This window comes from Apis cerana, linkage group LG6, assembly GCF_029169275.1.
Source record: "Apis cerana isolate GH-2021 linkage group LG6, AcerK_1.0, whole genome shotgun sequence".
NCBI lineage: Eukaryota > Metazoa > Arthropoda > Insecta > Hymenoptera > Apidae > Apis > Apis cerana.
In genome coordinates, this window is record NC_083857.1 from 9,372,240 (window position 1) to 9,388,791 (window position 16,552).

The 16,552-nt window shown below is 46.2% G+C and overlaps 1 long non-coding RNA gene across 3 annotated transcripts in view; it reads right to left on the reverse strand.

Moving 5' to 3' along the window:
* Nucleotides 1-16,552, reverse strand: part of LOC107993812 (uncharacterized) — a 112,927-nt gene that overhangs the window by 20,262 nt on the left and 76,113 nt on the right. For all 3 annotated transcript variants that reach the window (XR_009830180.1, XR_009830182.1, XR_009830181.1), the window contains exons 2-3: nt 14,607-14,744; nt 5,266-5,435 (exon numbers count right to left, since the gene is read on the reverse strand). This is a non-coding gene — a long non-coding RNA (uncharacterized LOC107993812). The remainder of the gene's footprint in view (nt 1-5,265; nt 5,436-14,606; nt 14,745-16,552) is intronic.

Below are 16,552 nucleotides of genomic sequence, written 5' to 3' on the forward strand. Positions count from 1 at the left end.
AGAATTAGCCATGAAGAAAGAGAAAAAGGAAAAAAAACGGATTATTAAACCGCTTCGAGGTCGGTTTAACCGGAAAGTTACGATCCTCCAACTCGTTACGCATGCATAGGCGCGAGCATAAAACATCTTGAATCGTCCACTTTCCTTCTCTCCTTCGACTCCACAATTTTTCCAATCCCTTCCTTCCTTCCTTCCTTCCTTCCAACCCCAACCGCGATCCTCGACGCAGAGACACCTCTCGAGAGATTCCCTTCCCCCGGATATTGTCGCGATTTTTCGCGCCTTCCGGCTGTAACGACGGGCGTCGTTACTCGCGCTGATTCAGTCCAAGGCCGCGAATTTACGGACCCACCCTTTTGGAACGAAACGCTCTCTCGTTCCCTCCCTCTTTCCCTCTCTCTCTCCACGGTCCCTTTCTCGTTAGCCGCCTACATTATATTACCCATCGAGGTGCATACATCATTCCCTCTTTATGTAAGTATCTATAACAGGCCGAGAAACATTTGCAGCTCGCGCTCGCGAGGGAGAGACGGACGCTTGGAAGGAAGGGCCGCGTGGGCCGGCGAGTGGACGCGGCTCGGCTTCGAATACTCGCCGCGGAATTGATGTACTGCGACCGACGAACAATGCCTCGTACCTCGGACGACAGGTAAACGTTGCCTTGGACCGAGCCCACGTGCCCCCTCCCAACAGAGCCTTCCAAGAGAGGCCCGCTCTCTTCGAGAAATTACAACGAGAGTCTTCCTTTTTTATCTCGGTGGTGATTGGATCGATGATGCGAGAATTTTTAACTTTTGTTCCAGTTGTCGTTTGCTGTCGTCGATACGAGAGTTGGTTGAATTTGGAGGATTGGTTATCGAAACGATAAGGTTAATTTTTAACCTGGGACGAACGTGTTTTCTCTTTCGATGCTGAGACTGACGATGCGAAAAGTTTGGGACAATATATTTAATTATATTTGTATCAGGTTTCTTTTTACAAGAAAGGGTTGAAATTCGAGTCCAAAGAACCCTCGAAGATTAATAATAAAAAAGAACAAAAGCGAAAACCTGTTGAAAAAAAAAAAAAAGAAAGAGTATCTCGAGAGCTTTGGTAAATCTAAACGGTCAAAACTCACCCCCATTAAATTCCGCGTTTGCAAGTAAATGAATACGCACGCGATAGAGGTAATTAAGCGTTAAAACGGGCTGCTACTCGCGATTACGCCCTTTGATTCCATCTCCCGTTGCCGCGTAATCAGGATGCATACGGAACATGCACAATGTTAGCGTCTCGTCGTGTAATTCTCGATAGAGCGACGCGTATCCCGATCGTATCTCTCTTCACGGACATTGTCGTGAATCGTTACTATCCCGCCCTTTTTACAGATTACGCAAGAGCTATAATTATTGCCTCACATCGGCAGAAAAAATGATAATTACTTTACATGCTTAATTACGCTCTCCCTCCTCCTCCTCCCCTTTCTCTCTCCCTCTCTCGCGGGTATGTCCAACAGCCGGTAGGCGCGATAGCGCTTTAATGGCAGAAGAATTAATTATACCCTGCACGCGATACGAAGAAAGTATCTCGGCCCTTTTTACCCGCGGGGGGAGGGGGCATTAGGGAGCTTAATTGACCGGACATTGCGTTAACGAAGATCAATGGCGGCCACGCCATCCGCAATCGATTCGGATCGTACGTAATAATGGTTCAATTATAATATTATTCGTCGATACGTTTCGCGAGTAAGCGGCCGTTATGTAGTACATTACAACGAAAATTAAAGAGCGCAAATTTTACGAATATAAATATGTGTCTATATTGATATACGTACGAATTTTGTAATTAATCCTGTAATCCTGTAGTTTTTATAATTGAAAAAAATATACGTTACTTGTTGTGTCTACTTAAAAATGAAATTAATAAGCATTCTTATATTTTAAAACATTTGGGGACGAAGAATCACCCCCGAGATCCGCGAATTTAGATATATATATATATTTTTCTCAACATTTCCAGAATTTTCGATACAAGCCGATTACAAGGAGGTGGCTGTTGGAGAAAATGTCGGCAGAAACGCGGACGTATGGACCGGCGCGCATTGTTGCGAGCTGGCCCCGATGCTATCTGGGCCAGTGACGTTGTCGTGAATTGTAAGACACCGGCGGATCGGAAACGAGCGGATCGAAGGAACCCACGTGAAATATACGTCCACGTTTCGCCTTCTATCCGCCCGATTATCTCGGCCCCGCTGTCGCTCAACCGGTAATTGTCTCTGCCCCGGCGGGGCCCCGCTTCGATACTTAATGAGACGTACGATTGCTCCCAATTTGGTATACGTAAGATACGAAAGGGGGATCCGTAACCCGGCCGAACCGATCTTACCTCTCGAGCCACCGTAAATCTTCGTGTACGCAACTGTCGCCGCTATTATGTCGGGAAAAATTTACGGTAGATTGGAAGCCGATCTCCTTCTTCCTCGGTTTTGGAGGATTTTTCTTTCTTTTTCTTTGTCACTGATAACGTGTCTCCATCGGATCCAAAAATTATTTCCCATATTTCCTCCGTTTTTTGGGGGGGATCAAAGCAAACGGAGCTAGTTTTAATTATGCGCGAATCATTAACGAGTGTGTATCTCGAATCGTCGAGATTCAAGTTGGAATTTCTTCCGATTCGAGAGGAATTCGAAACCTAGTCGTGAATCGATGTTGACAGAGAATATATATATATATATATTCGATCGTTTAGATGTATCAGGCCATGCGAACCGAGGGGAGCTCGTTCGCTTTACGTACTATATAGGCTGTGTGTCTCGCGTGCTCGTGACGAACGTTCGACTTGCGCAACAATCCACGATTCTTTCGTGGCCACGATGAATTGCGCGCTTGCAAATTAACACGTGTCTTAACGATCGAGAAGAGGAACGAGGCTTGGCTGAATTGATTCCTCTTTTTCTTCCTCTTTTTGGATATCGGATATTGGTGGTTTCTAATCGATGCTTTCTTAAGAAAACACGCAATAAGAAACGTTTCGTTTCTTGTTTATATTACAACGAACAGGGAGAAACGGGAATCTTGTGGGAAAGAAGAGAGATAATTTTCAATATAAAGAGAAATATGTTGTACATTATAGGTTGGGATTGCGTAAGTAACAGTATAGCAGGGAAAGCAACGGCGTTTGAACGAATCTTTCCGCATATCTTATCGAAAATTATTATAGATACACGCGTTTGCTTTTTTTTTCTTTTTGAATTATTACGATACGACGTTGGAAAAAGGATGTACGATTCGATAAATACGGAATTATGATTTTGAAACTGAACGACAGCTAATATATTTTTCTTTTATAAAGATAGAGAGACAGCTTAAACGAATTTTTCTAATTTAATCATTCTGCGACTGGTATAACAAACAAATCCGGTGTGGTGGATACGTTTCGCAACGCAAATTCTCATAATCTCGAGTGTAGCCCGAAGCTAACGTTCAACGATCGAATTCTTTCGACAATTATTTCCGGGAAAAAGCTGTGGCGGAGTAAGTAAATCGACGGAGAGATCCGAGTCGTGCAATCATTTTTTTCTCGGACGGTCTTCCGAAAAATTTGAAATTACGTTTTTTCTTTCTCTTTTTTCTTCTTTTTATTCTTTCTTTTCGCGGATGCCGCCCAAACGATTGAATTAATAGCGGAAAGTCATGGAATGGACTATTGGCAATCATTTGTATCGTCAATTGCTCAACAAAGCAATTTGTCACTGTTACTCAGTTCTTTGCATCTCAAATTACTCACAATAGGAGGATAATGTCGAAATGTTACATCTCGCGTGTCAACGTCATTTCATCAAAGAGACAAAAGGAAAAAAAAGAAAGGAAGAATAGCAATAAGCGAACTAGCCTAAGCACAAAGATGTCCGATTCCTGACCGATATCGTTAGCTTTAACAAATTAAACATCCAGGCAGATGGATTAACACGCAACACGTCTAGTAATTTTTTTAAACGTGTACAAATAAATGAGCATTCGAATATAAATAATATATATCAACATAAGAATTAATGGCGTTATTGGATCGTAAATTGAGCTCGAATGAAAATGGAAAAAAAGAAAGAAAAAGAAACCAAACTTTAATACTGTTGGCGAAATTTCAGAGAACTTGGCGATATTATCCTTCCACGGAAACCTACGATTACCAATGAAAAAACGCGTTTCCTCTAAGTGAGTCGCGAGCATATCGCGTTACGACAAGTAACTCTTCGCTCAAAATCAATTAGTATCTTAAACCCGCTCCGCGAGCCACGGGCATCGCGACTCGTTATCTCATCCACGACTTTACTACTATTTTCCCATAAAACATTCAAGATACAAACAAAGATTAAACCAACAAAGTAACCAAACCTCGACCATCGTTTACGACCAGGCGAGATGCTTCGAAACATTGGTTAATTTGCCGCGAAACTTGGAAGAAGAAGAAGAAGAAGAAGAAGAAGAAGAAGAAGAAGAAGATAAAGAGAAAGAAGAGAAAGAAGAAGAAAAGAAACGGCTTCAATTACCCACCGTGTACAAATCAGCCGACAGCTCTCGTCACCGAGGGCGCGACACCCAGGATACACGGTCGACCGGTTAAAAGCGTCTTTCGACCGTTCGTTTTATTAAAGGATCGCGGTTTTATGATCAACGCTCGATCGGGGCGACGCGTCGTCCACGCTGTAAAACCCAAGTATTTACGACGAGTGAGCGCGCGAAACGCGTCGCGTGGAATTCGTAATAATTCGAGGCGTTCGTTTTTAATGGTCGCTCGGCCGCTGTTGTGTATCGGCGCGTATTAAGAGGCGAATGGAATTCGTCGTGGTATCGACGCTAATGCACGCGCGGCGGCGCCTCTGTCGGCCACGTGTTTCCGGCGGGCGCCATTATTGCGTCAACGCGAAGATATGCGAGAATTATCCAGCCAATCTCGCCAGTTTCTCAGCCTTTCGCCAGTGTGTTTCTCGCGGCAGATAAGGGAACCGGGTGTATATCCCCCCTCCCCCTCCCCCTGCCTTCGAGAAGGACCGGGTACAATTATTAAAAACCGGTAGAATCCACGCTTGTTCCAACGGGCGAACATCCCATCGGGCCTAAGTACCTATTTGTTGGTGTCGTGCGTGCAAGTGACTCCGACCGGGGTAAGACACGTCCCCTGTGTTCAGTGATAAATTTCATCGGAACGACGAATGGTTGTTCGGGATTTGTACTTCCTGGCTACGGGGGAAAATCACGGCGAGACGGGTTCCATTGGAATTTACCATACCGCGGTTCTTGTGTCGTAGCCAGGCGCTCGGTTTAGGTTAGCTTTTCGCTTCTTGCTCCTCCCCCTCCTCTTCCTCCTCCCACTTTGCTCGAGCCGATCGTGTGCACAGCATCCTATCCTGCCATTTCTCGGATCCCTCTTTCCTTCAAATCTCGAAATCCAAGAATCCTCTAGAAAAAGAAAAGAAAAAAGGACCGTTACTCGTATCAAGCGAAAGTTAAATAAAAATATATAAAAATAATCCAGTTCGCTTTGCAAACCAGTTACCTACACGAGCACCTATTATTTTTTCGCGCCATAACCGTAACACCAGCATCCCTCCGTTTCTTCTCCTCCGAACAACTTTCGTCAGCGGAACGAACGACTGCAGCCTGTGAAGGATCACGGAAGGAGCGTGACACCGAAAAGGATGGCAGGAAGGGAGGAGAAGAGGCGAGAGAGAAAGAGAGAGAGAGTTACGGGAGACTGGAGGCCCGACTGACAGTGAGGTGTCGGGTGGTCGGGGTCCGGCTCGCTGTCAGCTTGTCAACCTGTCAGCCCACGCACGTTGGCACCGCGCCAACCGGCCCCAGTGTGGATTCACACCGACTGTGTTCGCGCGGCGCGTGCACACAGCCGCACACAGCGGCTCCTCTCTCTCTCTCTCTCGACACGCATTGTTCCGGCCGCGGCGCGTATAAGTGTAGTACCTACGCGTAGAGACGTGGCTGACGGCGTCCGATCCGCGGCTTACATGGCCACGTCATTAGTCGCGGACGTCGTGTCTTCGATCCGCTTTAACGAGCGCTCCTCGAAAAATTCCACGCGCGGTTCTCACCCCTAAAGGACGGATCCCCCCCCGATTCCGGATGCGAGCGAGATTCCGACACGGGTGCGATAATATACCGCGGATTAAGCACGTGTGCGTTGCTCGAAACTTTTTCTTTTTCCCTTTTTCAGACCATTTTCTCGCCCCATCGGATTCAATTGATCGCGATTTAGGGGAATGTACGGTTAATGATTGTAACAAGTACAGGAAGGGAGAAGTTGGAGTGGAAAAATTTGTACGTAAATGTTATTTATATATATATGTATGTTGGGTGTAATTATTATACGGGTTGGATCTAAATAAACAAAAGGGAAAACGCGCATGCAACGGAATGCACGTACCGAGGAGAGAATGCCGAGATTGCAAAAATATGTTAAATGGGTGAAAAACATGAACACTATGCGAAACGGAAAAATGTATTCCTGGTGATTAATTTAGAGGTAGTTTTATAATTGGCTAATTAAATTTGATGGGTTACAAATATAAATATTATGGTGAGCTATCAAGATGGTTCCAGAATGGCGAACCAGTAACGAAATTCAATTTATTGGTAGTGTGAATTTGTAAATATCATTCAATTTTTCTAACCTGAATGATGAGACTTAAATATATATATATATGTGTGTGTGTAATAAAATTCCATCTCTATAAAAATTAATATAGATTTAATCAAATATAAATAATTGGTAGCAATTAATTACGACGATCCAATTGATCATTCTTTTCTTTAAGGATATTTGCTTATCGAAATATATAATAAAATATATAATTAATATTTTTATTTATTTTAATATCATCCGTTAATTCTTTTTTCTTAAAAACTTCATTACTTCGTTATCCAGTATATAAAGTTGAACATTAATTAACTCCTTAAAGCCACTTCCTTCATATATCACAATTTACTTCCTCTTTTATAACATTATCACGCACTTCATACAACATTTAAGTTTATTAATTCGTAGAGAAAATGTGTATTCTCAGACTTGTACAGTAGGATTCGAGGTACACGCTACCTCGTAATTGTTAATTATATATCTAGATTCCGAGTGGTTGATACATGAATTAAATTTCAATTTTTAGAGACAAGACTTATATATATATATATAAAACACCGTTGATTACAACTGATTTATGGATATTCAGATATTCGAATTTCTTAATTAGGAAAACTAAGAGGGGGTGGAAGTGAAGTAACGTCTATGAAAATAAATAAATAGGTAAATCACGATAAATCGACTCTCTCTCTTTCGCGTTACCGATCATGTACAAAACTTCTCGATTAATTAATTTTGACGATCTACACGCGGCGATATATATTTCCAGCGTTACTTCAATCGGTTGTTGACCGCTCACGCAAACAGAAATGGTATCGACGTGTCACGATCGTCAAACTCGAGCCAAAACGATTTGCAACAGCACGGCGATCGTAAGTCGTTGGTACGAAACGCAAACTGGCAAATCAGGAACGCGATAAGGGACCTTCTCGATCGCCGCGGGCATCTATCAGCTTACTATTGAATTATTTAATTTATATATAAGAGTCCCGTTTCTCAAAGTGCGCCGCGACTCGGCCGCGCGCCAATAAGTCACGGCTGGAGATGATTTACGCGCCGATCCACAATGATAATGCACGCGATAATTAATAAAATTCACGATAATTTACGATCCTGCCATGCTCGCATGAGAGCGTCACGTGCACTTTCGTACGTGCACGAGCACATGTGTGTAAGTATCCGTATAGTAACCATCACGAGTATCGCTTCAGATTTAGATTTCGATAATTTTAATGGAAATATGATGTATTAATACGAACCGCGATGCTTTAATATTGTACACCCGTAAATAAAATCGTTTCGATAGAAAAAGGGAAAAAAAGAAATACTCTACCCGATATTTTTCAATTTACACGCATTATAAAATATACTTTTGCAAGTATAGGAAAATATAAAACCAGAAGTAAAGACATTTTTGATTCCACTCTTGGTTTGATCGATAAGTGAAAAAACGAATAGAAGATTTTAAACTATCCGGTTTCTCGAGCTCTCGTCGTTCCCAGCACGCTTCCACTTCCTTCGAGCTTTCTCCATCCCGAGAGTTCACCCCCGAACGTATCATTATCCGGTAAGTCATCTTAATTGACCTAACCCCGCGCGGTGCGTGGTTGGCCGGTAATCGGCGCGATTAAATCGATCGATCGCCGACGCAGCGAGCGTATATATGATAATTCAGTGGGCAACCAAAGGCGGCGGTCAATGGTCGCGCACCTGTTCTCTAAACTCTCTATCCCTTCTCTCTTTCTTGCCCAGACCACGTTATCCGTTATCCGTCCCTGTCCCTCTTGGCCAGCCTCTCACCACGCTTACCACGCTTCCCTCTCTTTCTCTCCCTCCTATAGGTCACGACGCGTCTAGGTTGTTGGGAGGCCGTTTACCCCTTGCCACGATGCACAACACGCCCGTCCATCTATCTATCTCCCTTCGTATCCTCTCTCCTTTACCAATTTGCCTCGTTGTTCGTCCAATAATTGTTTATATTCCTACGAGAGACAGCGTCTTAACAGCTCCGTTGCGACAAAAATCGAAAAAGAAATTCAACGCGATGGATTTTACGGAAATACGATCGATGTAAAAATGCGCCTTTGTAATACGGAAAGGAGCGAAGGCAACGTCAACTTGCGCGTATCAATCGCGTATATATGTCTAGTATAATCTCGTTTCGATCGTTGTTCCATGGAGAAGCGGGTCCGGATCGAGGCGGGTTAGCTTTTAGACCGAGTATTAAATGGCTGGATGCGTGAAACGCGCGAACACGGGCCCGGCTCTCTTCCGGAGATTAATGGCGGCGCGCCGGCCCTCGGTCGCCGTGGAATTTAAATAGCTTCGAATTGATGTTTGCTTTAAGAACTATCGATACGCACGGCTTTCTCGTCGTGTGATCGTCGGCAGGAATTGGAGGCGACACGATGAAACCGGAATGGAAAATCGGATAGAGAGTTGCATAGGGGTGGATTCTCTTCTCTTTATGTTTAAAACAGGGTAGGATACGAAAAAATTGGTACAACGATTGGAATGATCTATCGAGGGACGCTTTGTTGTATCATCGAACCGATCGATCGTCCTCTCGAATTCGCTTCGATTCCGCGTATATTATAAAAAAAAATGGAAAAGAAAAGAAAAAGAAGAAGTATCGGTATTAATTACGATAGACAAACAAGTTGTCCGACGGAACGCGCACTAAAACCTCGGCGCAAATAAAATTTTTACGACTCCGAATATATGTGAATATGAAAAGTATCGGGCCCGAGTAGAAGAAGCCTCGATAAACGGGACGTAATATTGCGTCGAGGTCTCGAGGGGAGATAAATCTGGGCGCGAATAAACAATGGGGGAAGGGATAGGGAGGGAAACGAATGAAACCAATTATCCGTACATCTTCACGATCCACACGTCGTTACGATCGAGAATTCGACTTTTTTTAAAACTTTCCAACCTCTCCAAGAAGAGAAGGAGGAAGAGGAAGGAATATAATGATAATAACCCGAGTGAAAATATAGAAAATATTACGTGCGTTCCATAAACGCACGTTCCTCACCGTTATTTCCCCTCGATATTTCAAAGGAGACAACGTGTAAACCTTATTGCCATCGTCTCTTCAACCAATCTCCGATCCAACAAGCGAGGATCGGACGCTGGTTTTAAACCGGGGACCGCGCGAGGGATAGCCGTGGTTGGGTGAAAGGTGAATCACTTCAGATGCGGAAATGTGTCGCCGGATCGCAAGGTTCCGGTGCACGGTCATCGTGACACAGTCGTCCTGCTATCTCCTCGACGTACGGGCCTCATGCCTTTCACTGGCCGACGTTCCTCGAGATTTAATAGACAAATAGAAAGACGTTCGCGCGCGTAATATATGATTATCGTCGGATACTTTCCGGCTAAACTGCCGTAATACATGGTTGAATGGTAAATAATTGCGGCGCGCGCGAGCGAGCGAGTAGAGAATAGAGAAGGGGGGGAAAAAATGCGTGGTCGAAGCTCGAGATGGAGAAACTACAACGGCGCAATGTCGAGTATAATAGTTAATAAATACCTCGGCAGCCTATCGAACCAGCGCATCGCTTACAATTCTCTCGGCCAGGATCCATCACGCACGATTAATTATCTCTGACGAAAGCTTTTCACCGACAATTCTTCGAAATTGCTTACTCTCCGATCGACGACAAGGAGTGCAATGTCACTCAGATACAAGGTCATCTTTGGACGGTCGTCCAACGTTTCTCTCGATGAAGAAGAAAGTAACGGGTACCGTACAGAGTAGTAGTAAAATTCTCGAACGATGTTTGCAACGGATGGATCTCTTTCTCTGCGATTAACTTACGAGATGCATGTAAAGAAGAACCGAGAGGACAAATATTCTCGCGACGACGAAGAATTCTGCGAATGTTCGAACGATCCTCTTCCTTCCCGAAGAGTTACAATTAATACATCTAATTTTCACGTTGGTGCACAAGAATCAAAGCGAATACCTGTTGGAGGGAAGTCGCAAAAGCATCGGAGGCAACCGTAAAGGCATTAAAGAGATATCGACGAAGAAAATTAATTTCCTGTGGAACGCGCGCTGGCGTTGGTCTCTGTCGGGCGAAAAATAAAAACATGGTTTCCACGTTTTATCCGGGAGCCAGCATGCGGCTACGCACTACCAATTTGTAGACGCGTGCATGCGTGGCGTGGACGATTCGCAGGTAGACAGGGAGAAAGAGGGAGAGAAAGAGGAGAGCGAGAAGGGAGGAAGAGAGAGGAGAGGCGGCCTTCGCCACGGTGGTAGTGCGTACGCACGCGAGAACACCTACACGACAACGCCCGGTTGCGCGTATCCCAGGCCCGTTGTAGTCCCGGTTTCTCTCTCTCTCTCTCTTCGCGGCATGCGTTATAATCTCGATATCCCATATATCCACGTACAAGACATGCCTCCCATTTTAAATATACCATCGTGTAATTCATAATAAATGACTTATAAATGCAATGTACTTTTTGTAGCGGGGAATCGCGCGCCCGTTGTGCGAGCAACCACGCCGTGGCTCCTCCTTTTCTTGCGGTGCGCGGCGCCGCGCATGCGCGGCAGCGTCCACGCATGCGCCCCAGATACGCTCGCAGCACGGGCGCATGCGTAGCCGCGTGACGCGTCGTTCCTCGCTTTTTGTTTCTCCCGTTGTGGCGGTCGTGCGCGTGTAGCGGCGCATTTTTATCGCCGCGTAGCGCTTCCCTCTTTTTCTTTCTCCTCCTCCTCCTCCTCGTTTCTTTCCTTTCCTTCTCTTATGCCTCGATGGTTTAGACGAATTAAAAGTGTATCGCGGCGGTTTTATTTAAAACCTCCGCATTCCAGCTTTCCCGACGGTATCGCGCTCGTTTTTCTCCTCGTTCCGCCGGTTTAATTTCGTTTCTAGAGCAAATTACGAATCTCGTAACGCGAGATTACGGCCTCGTTTAGAATCGAAAAAGCGATAGAAATGCGTATACAACACGTGCTCTTCCATTTTCGTTTCTGTGATCTACCACCCAACCAAGAAACTTATCGTCCCCTTATCGTTCAACGTAACGACTCCCCCTCCCTGGAATCTCTCCGTATCGACAATCGTCGGCGTATAATACCGTTACGTGGGCGTATTAAAACGAGCACTCGGAAACTCCAGACGACCGTGCGACGGAGCGTGCGATTGGAGAGGACGGGGCGGAACGGGAGGAGGGAAACACGCGACGAGGACGAAAAGCCGTCTATCGGTCCGTGATCTATCTCCGCCCTCGGTTAAACGGTTGTCGCCGATACGAATTACCGGGTAGCCGGGGCCCCATGGATCTTTGTGCTTCTCGTGTGTTATATCGAGTGGGTCGAGAGCCGTGCTGCGTGACCGTGCGCCTCCTGTAAAAGACACGGGGAAGATTTATCGAAACCCGATGCGCCGCAAATGCGCCGATATATGTGTGTCGAGGGCCGCTCGAAAACGCTCGAAGAATCGTTTCGTCGATACGAAAAATAAAGGATCGTCGCGCCTTCGTCGTGGCCGCGCGCTGGCCGTGCGTACCAGCAGGGGTGCGATTAATCGTCGTAAGCAATCGCTTATATTCTGGAATTTTAATTCGCAGTCAGTTAACCGAGCTCGCGGTTGTCTACGGGACGAGCAAAACGTCCATTGGGTATTGCGAGAGAACCCGTGGATTCAAGCGGCGCGAGACCGGCCAACGTGTATCTATCTACGCGGGCAACAGCCGGGGATCTAGTCGAGGCGGGCCTCGACACCTGCGTCGCAGAGGCGGTCGTAAACACGCTCGAGGATTCGAACGAGTGACGACGATTTCTCTGCCTATCTGGCTACCTGCCGTACCAACGGCGCCAAAATGGAATAATAGATTCGAGGGACGTTAAGTAATAATAATATTATTATTATTAATCCCTTGTTATTAATATTTGACGAGAAGATTACTCGTCGGCCGATTCTCACCGGTGGTCGAGGGTCGACCCCTATATCACGCCACACCACACACTGTTTCCACCGCTCGTTGGTCGCGCAGGGAGGACGGGCCATGCCTCTTTTTCGCGTGGAACGGCCGGAAAGTACGCGAGGCATGTGTATTATACTTATAATAGCCAGCTATATACGCCGGTGGTGTACAAAGATGTAAAACGGCGAGGTTGTACCCGGCCAAGATTCCACGTCCCTCCCCCCAGCGGGGGGCCGCCGCTAAATAATGCAATAACACAAGAATTATGGCAACTTAATGATACTTTATGTATAATTATACGGCTGCGTTACAGGTCGCTCGGCCATTCTGTCCTCCGCGGATCGCGGGTGGTTGCACCGCCTCCCCTTATTCCCAATAAATCCCGATTCGCTTTGCGTCGCGTGATTTCCTCCGCCATTTTGCTATCTAGATACTGCTCGCCAATCTGCAGGAATGGTAGCTCGATCGACTCGTGTTTCTAATATAATTCGACAAATTTTTCCACTTTTGTTAATTTTTCCCCTTTCCTTTTATTTTTAAGCACTCGAAAATCGAATCGAAACTATTCTCTGTTCAAATTCCAAAATTATCGAAATTTCGTTTCTCGCTCGAGATTCGGGGAACGTATTAGCATATTTTTCGCGGGACGTTTCTTCGGCCGAGAGAGGAATGTCGCTTTCTTCCTTCTCCTTTGTTATTTCTTCGTCGTACATATTATTCCAACGTAATAACGTAGCAACATTAACTTCGCGTTTTCGAGTGAAACATGGTTGCCTCGAGTGAAAAGCAAGAGGAGAAGAGGATGGTCCATGCGCGGTTAGGCGCCCCACGGCGAGCATAATCGCGGCAATTTGGCCCAAGAAATCCCCATTCTACATTGTAGCCTGACAATGCAGCGAGTGAAACTTAATGGGGAAGCAAATTGGGAAATCTCGATCGAGCGTATCTCGATACTTTTCTCACGAACCCACCACCACTTCGCCCCCTTAGTCTCCCCTCCGTTTCGACGTTCGACGCAGCGACACGATGTCACGCGACGAGTTATGACGAGTTACTCTCGCCGGTGTGTAACTTTGTACAGGTTTTTAGGTGGCGAGCGGTTAAAAGCGGCACGGACGACGATTCATTTAAAACACGTTATAAGCCAAGTGGTAATGGCCTGTCGACCATAATTGTCGATCCTCTTAAACATCTCCTCGATGCGTGTTCACATGGTTTCGACAGAGAGAGAGAGAGAGCGACGTTTTTTACTCGCATTTATTAACCGCAGATATATCGATAAGCGTGTGCAAGCTTCTTTCTGGGCTTTTTAGCCGCCTTAACCGAATACGTGAGGGAGATCCAAGTATCGAGCCTCCCCCCGATGGGCGCGTCTCGTAAATGCTTCAAGGTTTTGTCGTCGTGCGAGTTTTTTTTCTTTTTTCATTCGAAACAAGATCGTGAACCGCCGCTTCCGTGACAATTAATCGACCCTCGGAATTTCTGGGCTGCGATCGGGATGTCGGTCACGATTTCAAACGGCTGGAAACAAAGACGAGGATGAGATATTCGATTTCCATTTTTCACCATAATTCGGTAATAACAGTTATTCAACATGGAATTTAAAAAATCCTATTTTTAATCACGTCCCAACTTGGAGATTCTGTTCGCGAGTTCACAAGGATTACTACAAAAGATTAAAGTCGATTTATCGAGCGACTACCGTGTTGTCCCCGTTGCAGTTTATCTAAATTATAGCTCAGCCGTTCGTAACAACACGTTACTCCATTCCCCTCTCTCTCTCTCTCTCTCTCTCCGTTGCCAACAAATCTGTAAACATCGATCTATCGCGCGCGCGGGAAGTTGCAGCCAAGAAGTTCAGCCGGTGGCCGATCCTCGATAACGAGGTGTTATTTTCTTAATAGATTTCCATTATAATATATTCCAACCGATTTGTTGAAAAACACGCACGCACGCATACACACGAATAATTAAACCGTGGAAGACGAATCGAAGATGGAAGATGGACAAAAAGAAAGAAAAAAAGAAAGAGTTACCCAACTTTTCCAATCTCTCTCCGCGACTGCTCTCGTCTACCTGCGGACAGGGGGGAAGAGATAACGAGAGCCGGTGCCCTTCGAAACATTTGACGAGTGTTTCGTGCGAGGCCACGAGCGAGGAAGGATGCCTCGGCCCTAAAAGAAAGAAAAAAAGAAAGAAAAATCAGCCCACGGAACGATGCAGCCGCTCGTGTGGGGTGAGACGAACCGTGGAGGAGAAGAGATCCCAGGGACAGAGAAAGGGAGGGAGGGAGGAAGGGAGAAAGAGGAAGAGAGAGAAAGAGAGAAAGAGACTGGTAATTTATAATGTGTAATATGTAAAGTGGTAATGGACGGCCGGTTGTAGTGGTCGCGTTCGATGCAACCTGGAACTGCAGGTTGAGAGAGTCTGGAGGCGAGCCGAGAGAGGCGAGCCAGGCAACTGGCCACGAAGATGTTGCGAGGGGAGGGGAGGCGTCGTATGGGGTACCTGGCCCCGTGAGGGCAACGAGGACGAGGGGGATGAGGGACAGAAAGAGCGAGAGGGACGAGGATGAGGAGGAAATCGGACAGGGAAAGAGAGAGAGAGAGAGGTGGTGTGGGCATCGAGGGGAAGAGCGAAGAATACGAAGAGAGAAAGAGAGAGAGAGAGGGAGAAGGAGAAGATCAACCGCCACTGCTTGCGTGTCGAGGCTTAATGAATGCAAACCACGATCCGGAGGCAGCCCGCTCGACCTGTTGTTTTCCAGTCCAGATAGCCTATAATTTTTATTGTCACGGGAGAAATAGCAGCCTGATGGAGGCACCGGCTTATCTTGCTCCTCGTTTTGCGTCCCGGCAAACCGTGTTCCACGCGTTTTGTTGCCTTCTCCTCTTAACCCCCTCCCTCCCCTCCATTTCTACTTTCTCACCCTCCCCTCACCGCTCGGTCTAAATCCACCCTCCTTCGATGATCCTCCTTCGAAATCGAGGGGATCGTCCCACGCGATCCTTCGTCGTTACGAGAAGAAATCGACTAAAAGAAGGAAAGGAAAGAAGAGAGGGAAGAGGAGAGGAGAGGAGAAAGGGGTAAAAGAGGAAGCTCTCGATAAACGGGGAAATCGGCCGCAATCTCTAGCCTCCGCGATAACAATCGTTCCATTATTCGATTTCGATGCGTGCACGAAGCAAGAAAAAGAAGAAGAAGAAGAAGAGGAAGGGAGGAGGAGGGGGTATCGCGGAATACAGAAGAATTTCGAGCCGTGCCGCAGGTGCAGTGGAGAAGGCTTCGATCGGCAAAGATCGAAGACTGGTGTAATCGGGTTCGAGGAATCGGATCGAGGGAGCGGAATCGATGAAGACACGTCGGATCGCCAATAACGATTATCCCGGATACTACGAGGTAGTGGTGGTATCATCGTACTCCCCGCGTGGTATTCAACGAGCCTTGTTATACGCTCGTTGCGGCGGCGCATTGTCGATCGAGCTCCAATGGTTTCGCGGAATCCCACTGCTACCCCGCGGTGGCCGTAACATCCGCGACGCTACTAGCGAAATCGATCTGGTGAAACACTATCCGATGGATCGAATTTGAGGGAAACGCTGCTTCCGAGATTCTTCTTTCGACTTGTTTATATATACATTTTTTCATCGTCTCCTTTCAAAGATAAGAGTTTACGAAATTGGATGGACACTGTTCCAAAAGAAACGTTTCAACTCTCGCATGGAGGATTTGTTCGAATAAAATACGCATTAGTATCATTGTTCGCGATTCAATTGCGTGCGTTCGATGGATGGTCGGAACGGCGTCATCATCATCGTCATTATCGTCCTGCGCTTCGGCAAGAAATTCCGAACGGTATAGCGACCGCAGGGCAATCAGCGTTAACAATGTTTTATTGTTACGTCACGGATCGGATCGGATCGGATCGGATCGGATCGTGCACGTAGCAGACGGACGGACAGCCGTGCATTAAGCTTATCAT